Genomic DNA, 7123 nt, shown 5'->3' on the forward strand with positions numbered 1-7123 from the left:
CCACGGGAGTGACGAGAGATAAGCTTATGGTCCGCTAGAGGGTGTGGATATGCCCAGCTTGACGATGAACCTCGACCAGTCGCCCAGCCTGATAATGACTCTCGATCATGATGATAATGAGCCTCGCCCAGTCTGATAATGACCCTCGACCTGTCTGACAATAAACCCCGACCAGTCTGATGATTGACCTAGACAAGCTTGCCACTGAACCTCAGCCAATTAGATGATGTGTCTCGACCAGCCTGATAATGAACCTCGACCAGCCTGACGGTGGACCTCGACCAGCCTGACAGTGCGATGGGATCTACGCCCAACACAGACAGTGGCAAAGTGTCAACACATCCTACCTCCCATCACCCTGGCTGTCTCCCATCACCCCGGCCACCTCCCATCACCTAGGTCACTTTGAAGTGCCGTTCATTAATAAGAACGTATATACAAAGCAAGGGCTAGTAATATATAACAAAACTAGAGAAAATGTTAGCATTCACGGCCGGAAATAGAAGCTATCAAGCGAAGGATGTTGATGTTACTCTTCGTAAAATCCTAATCAGATATCACAATACGTCTGTCAATGCCTTTAAATCATGGGTAGGCAGGTACTTCATTAACACCATTTATCAGCAGATAAGCCTATTTGAGAAAGATAAACACATTTAAATCACTTCTTAATTAAATTACTTCTTAATATACAATTTTTTCTCCCTTTTCAGATTTGTGCCTTCGCCCACAAGTGCTCCTGAATAAGCAACAGAGCAAGGTAATGTTCCCATCACTACTTTCCTGTAAAATTTCCATGATAGTACTCCCTATAGGAACATGGCGCTCCTTCATGGCTATTTTTCTCGTTGGTACTCGTGCTGGGGAGAGTGTTGGGTGGGGAGAAGATTCTACTTCACTCCCTTGTCTCTATGATACTGTAGGAACTCTGGATTCTATTACTGTCCTCCAGCAAATAACCTCGTCGCTGACCATCAGGTCTCCCATCTCTCCTTCCCACGTCCTCTCATATATTCCCTCCTCACTACGCTTCCCCCTGACGCCTGTCAACTGTCGACATGAGGGGCATCACCCAGGGGAAGCCTTTGTTCATACATCATATGGTGTAGCCTCTCTATAACCCCGTGGAATGCAAAGAACAGAGGAGATGCGATGGATCTGTTTTTGTTATTTCTGTTTATGTCTCTTACTTTTTTGGATGCGTCGGTGGCGGGATGGTGAAGGCCGCCTTGCTAGTGGTAATACCATCAAGACCTCCCAAATCACATGGTTCAACTACCATCCGATAAGGTGATGCAGGGTCAGAGGAGGCTCTTCCCTAGAGAGAGAGAGACGGAGTATTAGGCTCTGACCTGACTGAAGGACTGGACCAGAAAATGGTGTGTTGTGCTGGACATGACTCTACCAGGTTAATGCCGCAGTTTAGGGGGATATTTTCTTTGATCATCGTGATAAACGAACAACTGCTAGTCAGTTTCGTGGTTCGGCTTGCCACCTGGCATGCCAGGTGTGCGGAAAGTATAATTTTTCGAGACTTCGCAGTGGCCTGAGAGCTACGAAGTCCTGGGACCTCGGGCCGAGCACCAGGTGTACAGCGGCTGAAGGAACCACTCCAGGACCCGGTGTGTGATGCAGTGCAAGATAGTCTTAAGGCATCTCGTCTTCTGGTTCCTCTGGACCAGCAGTTTTAGGGGAGGGGAGGGAGAGTGGGTTCCTCCAGACCAGCAGTATGGGGAGGGGTGGGGGTCCCTTCAGACCAGAAATTTGAGGGGTTCTCCAGACCAGTGGTCTTTAGGAGTTCCTCCAGACCAGTGGTCTTTAGGAGTTCCTCCAGACCAGTGGTCTTTAGGAGTTCCTCCAGACCAGTGGTCTGTAGGAGTTCCTCCAGACCAGTGGTCTGTAGGAGTTCCTCCAGACCAGTGGTCTTTAGGAGTTCCTCCAGACCAGTGGTCTTTAGGAGTTCCTCCAGACCAGTGGTCTTTAGGAGTTCCTCCAGACCAGTGGTCTGTAGGAGTTCCTCCAGACCAGTGGTCTGTAGGAGTTCCTCCAGACCAGTGGTCTGGTGGTTCCTCCAGACCAGTGAGATTTTCGAGAGTGTACGATGCTCCAGCACTGAGTACAGACTGGTTACCACCCACTTACTGCATCTTCAAGCCAGGAAATCCCCCAAGATAGGAATCGAAGACGCTTGATACCCTGTGAAGCTTAAGTAAGAAGTGTTCAGCCAGGTGTGTGTGTGTGTGTGTGTGTGTGTGTGTGTGTGTGTGTGTGTGTGTGCACAGGCGATCCCTAATTCTGTTGGATTTGGTTCGCGCTACTGGAGGACGTTCCTAAATAACAGGTTACCTCCAAGCATAAAATCCCAGAAGCAGTTAAGGAGTGGCCCGCAGTGCTACTTAGATCGTCTGTGATTTTGTCTGGGAAGAAGCAGTGAACCTTATTAGCGAAGGGTCGGGTATCCTCGCTGGGCTGCTCTCGAACGTAGGAGTTACGCTGGACGTTAAGAGGGAAGGATTCTGTGAAGGCAAATAGCTAGGAAGGTGTGGTTGTGGTGGGATGGGGTGGGGTGGGTTACCTCACCGTGAAATATGATTATCTCAACCAAAGCCTGAGTCTGACTCCACATAAACACGTTACGGACGTCTCGTCTCAAAAGGTGAGAGAGAGAGAGAGAGAGAGAGAGAGAGAGAGAGAGAGAGAGAGAGAGAGAGAGAGAGAGAGAGAGGATCGTGGAGGTGGAGTGATAAAGATGTTGGAGGAGGAAGGCGAGACAGTGGTAGAGTTGAGAGGCAGTGGATGGAGGGGAGAGATAATGGTGGAGATTACGGATGGTTATGGGAAAAGATAGTGATGAAAGGGAGAGATAATGATGGGTAGATGGTTATTGGTGTGTTGGAAAGATATTGTTGGAAAGAGACAGCTCGTTGTGGGTGGTGGTAGCGGTGATGGAGGTGAAAAATGAAGGTAGAGGAGAGATACAGGCTTGAAGGGGTTCTTCCTCATGTATGGACTAGTAGTTCTACATGTATGAACCAGACCAAAGGTTCTTCCTCATGTATAGATTAGCAGTTCTTCATGCATGAACCAGAGGTTCATCCTCCTATATACACCAACGGTTCTTCCTCCTATATGGACCAGAATTTCATCTTCAAATGTGTACTTCTTAGTGTTTCAGAATATTCTCCAGCTTGTCAATCATCGCATGTTTCCATGTTGACCATACAACATTGCAATATTCAAATGCGTGTCTTGAATATATTTTGAATATTTCATCATGAGTATTGTCACTCGTAGGGTAAGTTCTCATCACCAGACTGCCCGTAACCTGACTCAGTAGTATAGATTTTTCCCAATCCAGCTTCTCTGAGAGACAGACACAGACCGATGGAAAGATGGATTAAGTAGACGGGTAGACAAAGAGAGAGAGAGGGAACAGAGGGAGGGAGGGATTGCAATAGTAAAAAAAAAAAAGAAAGAATAATGACAGTGAAGAGAAATAGATATTAATTCTCAGCCTCAAAGAAACGAGGACTCGAAGCGCAGATCTTTTCTTGAATCGAAGACACAGTCATCAGAATTAAGGACCCCGTAAGCCGTCTGGAAATGTACAGCTAACATTAACATCACATCACGGAAATCAGTGACAAAATCCTCCCATCTGCCACACGTGTTGCAAGGAGCGAAACCTGATTTATGTCCGCCACTCTGTTTTTACCAATCCTCCCCCAAAACCCGGGCCGGAAATGTGAGTGAATTCGAGCCATGGAAAGATATATTGCTCTGCCGACAAACTCACAATCCATATATTTAGGGTTTTTTCAAAGGGGATCCCGTAAGAAAAAGAAAAAAGAAAACGAAGCGTTTTAACGCTGCAAGGAAAAGGAAAATATGTACAAATGATGGTTATATATATATCTCTGGGGTCCTCTGCTGTGGGTGGGGGTCAAGCTCTTGGTAGAGAAGGGTGGGGCTGACCAGGGAACGGTAGGTTGGTGTCGGGGTCGGCTAGGTCGATAATAAACCCTGATACTGGTCCCACAGAGCACCCCATCCCCCCCCCCACACACACACCAGGAGCACCTGACGACCCATATGAGTAATGATAAAGATCTTACTTCGCCTCCCGCCCTCCCACACTATGAGGGAACACCAACACCTTGCCTCACTGTGGGTCTCAGACATAGTCTGGAGAAAATTGAAGGGCTTGGGAATTGGAGATGATGAAAAGGAGAAAACGAGGAGAAAGAGGAGGAGCTGATAAGAGTTGAAGAGGCTGGAGACAGCCGATCATCTATAGGGGGAGTGGGAGAGCCGATTGTTGGCGAATCTAAACCTGTACACCCACTTCCAAGCCTGCTCACCAGCCTGGGTTCGCATGCACCTACAGCTCCATGTCTTTCGCTGGTCTTTCCCCTCACCCTTATTACTGCGTCTGTCTGCGTCTGTCGTCTGTGTATCTCTTCTCACTCTATATTACTTTGCGAGTTCCATCCTTCCCTTTCCTTTATATGTGTATTTATTTTTCTAAAATCTTTTTGCGTGCACAATTCTCTTCCTTGAGCCAGCATCAAGCATTTTCCTCCGTACATCCATAACAGATCCTCCGTCTTCTAACGACACAGTTTGATTTCTCTCTCTCTCTCTCTCTCTCTCTCTCTCTCTCTCTCTCTCTCTCTCTCTCTCTCTCTCTCTCTCTCTCTCTCTCAGAAGTCACGAGTGAACATGACTCTCACCCGTCAGAGAATATCGTGACAACTGGACGAGGAAGAGGAGAGCCAGAGGGGAAGTTAGGGAGGTGGTGAGCAACACACGGCATGTCAATTATCTCGGTCCACAAGGAGGCATCACCTCTCGTTACGGCTGGGAGAACTGCATTGGAACCCTTCTTTTTTTTCCCGCTATCAGTTCTTATCGCTACTATCAGCCACAAAAAGGACGATATCTCTTTGAGGTACAGTGACCCGTGATTTGATATCGGTTCCCAGCCCCACCCCCTCCCCTTCCGAGGTTGTGTGATAAAGAGCTTATCTCTATGATGATTGCTTATCACCGCTGATAATAAGAAGTATTTTCCTGATCACATGCTCGACATGCAGCTCTGACCTATATCTGTGTGTGTGTGTGTGTGTGCTGCTTCATGTGTGATGAGGTGGCAACGAGAATGGATGAAGGCAGCAAGTATGAATATGTACATGTGTATATATGCATATGTTTGTATTTATATATATATATATATATATATATATATATATATATATATATATATATATATATATATATATATATATATATATATATATATATATATGTATACGTTGAAATGTATAGGTATGTGTATGTGCGTGTGTGGGCGTTTATGTATGTACATGTGCATGTGGGTTGGGTTGGGCCATTCTTTCGTCTGTTTCCTTGCGCTGCCTCGCTAACGCGGGAGACGGCGATTAAATATAATAAAAATGATAATAATATTATATATATATATATATATATATATATATATATATATATATATATATATATATATATATATCCATGAACCTCTGTTTAATATCAGGAAAGACGTATCTATAGCGGAAACACTGGCTAGTTTCAGAGGTAAAGACTAGTTCACATATGAGGGGGAGATCGTGGTCCATACCTGAGGAAGAACCTCGGGTCTGTAGGTCCTGGAAACTCTTCTTCGCTACGCCCGCATCTTGGCAATGCCTTTTACCTTCACTGAACCACACTCACGATACTGTTCTTCACTGCTGAACACCTTCTTCTATACAGATCCTTTCATCTTTACTATGCTTGGGGCAAGGCTGGCCTGTGGCATTTATGATTATAGTATTCCTTGTCCTGGTCTGTTGTTGCACATCTGCCTCTCTTCAACTCTCTCTTTTGCCAGTTCCTCTTCCCTCTCCCTCACCCGCTTCCTTCTCCCCTATCAATTGCTCTCTCTCTCTCTCTCTCTCTCTCTCTCTCTCTCTCTCTCTCTCTCTCTCTCTCTCTCTCTCTCTCTCTCTCTCTCTCTCTCTCTCTCTCTCTCTCTCTCTCTCTCTCCTTTTAGCTCCCCCCCCACCAACGCTCCCAGCGCTCCCCCACCCCTTTAACATCCCCCTCCCCCCTCCCCTCGTCACCACAGCACAGTACAAACACGGCAGATTAGAAGAAGCCATCAGCTCTCTGTTTACTCTGGCCACAAACGTGATCAGACGGGTCGGTTGCCAGCGCTGGCTGGACAACTATTTTCCTGCATTTACCTTCTTTTTTTCAACCCCCCCCCCCAAGCATCGAAGCTGTTTTCGAATATGGGGGGGGAGACGAAGGAAGGATGGGTGGGTGGGAGGTGGTCTCATTTGTGTTGTGGTCTCATGCTACTGGCCTTCGGAGGAGAAAATCGTAGTCGTGTAGACGAGTACGCGATGGTTTGTTAATAGCTATACACAGCGGTCTTGTATGGAAGACTCCAACAGGAATGTGGAGGGAGATATCGGCCGAGGGGCAGTTTGTAGAACATAGATGATCTAGGTTGAGGAATATCGTCCACCAGGAGATGGCATGAACCAACAGATCGAGACGATATTTGGTCGTGCCACCAGTGAATATCAACGTAGAAGAACATCGACCTTGAGAATATTCCAAGGGGCAATATTTGCCGTCAGAAATTACCTTTACATGATCGTGTGGTATTTCAATTATCAGTAAAGTTATTGATTGAGAATGTAACTTCAAGGGCTAGGTTAGGTTAAGGTAGGTTACATACGATTAGGTTAAGCTAGGTTGAATTTATATGTTGGGTTAACGTTAGGCTAGATTAGGTTTTACGAGGTTAGGTTAGGCTAGGTTAAATTTATATGTTGGGTTGACGTTTGGTTAGGTTTGGTTTCACTAGGTTAGGTTAGCCTGGGTTAAGTTACACTGGGTTAAGTTAGGTTAGGTTAAGGTACATTGGGTTAGGTTTGGCTAGGTTAAGGTACATTGGGTTAGGTTAGGTTAGGTTAGGCTAGGTTAAGTTACACTGGGTTAAGTTAGGTTAGGTTAAGGTACATTGGGTTAGGTTAGGCTACGTTAAGGTACACTGGGCTAGATTAGGTTACTTTGGATTACATACGGTTACATTTGATTAGGTCGTGCCCAA

General features: G+C 46.1%; 1 protein-coding gene across 1 annotated transcript in view; it reads left to right on the forward strand.

The window, feature by feature from the left end:
• The first annotated feature begins 745 nt into the window (after positions 1–745).
• Positions 746–7123, forward strand: part of nonC (serine/threonine-protein kinase Smg1) — a 455954-nt gene continuing 449576 nt past the window's right edge. Inside the window, exon 1 of the mRNA XM_071692708.1 lies at positions 746–760. The gene's annotated coding sequence lies outside the window, so the exon portion shown is untranslated. The remainder of the gene's footprint in view (positions 761–7123) is intronic.

Source organism: Panulirus ornatus, chromosome 4, assembly GCF_036320965.1.
Source record: "Panulirus ornatus isolate Po-2019 chromosome 4, ASM3632096v1, whole genome shotgun sequence".
Classification (NCBI taxonomy): domain Eukaryota; kingdom Metazoa; phylum Arthropoda; class Malacostraca; order Decapoda; family Palinuridae; genus Panulirus; species Panulirus ornatus.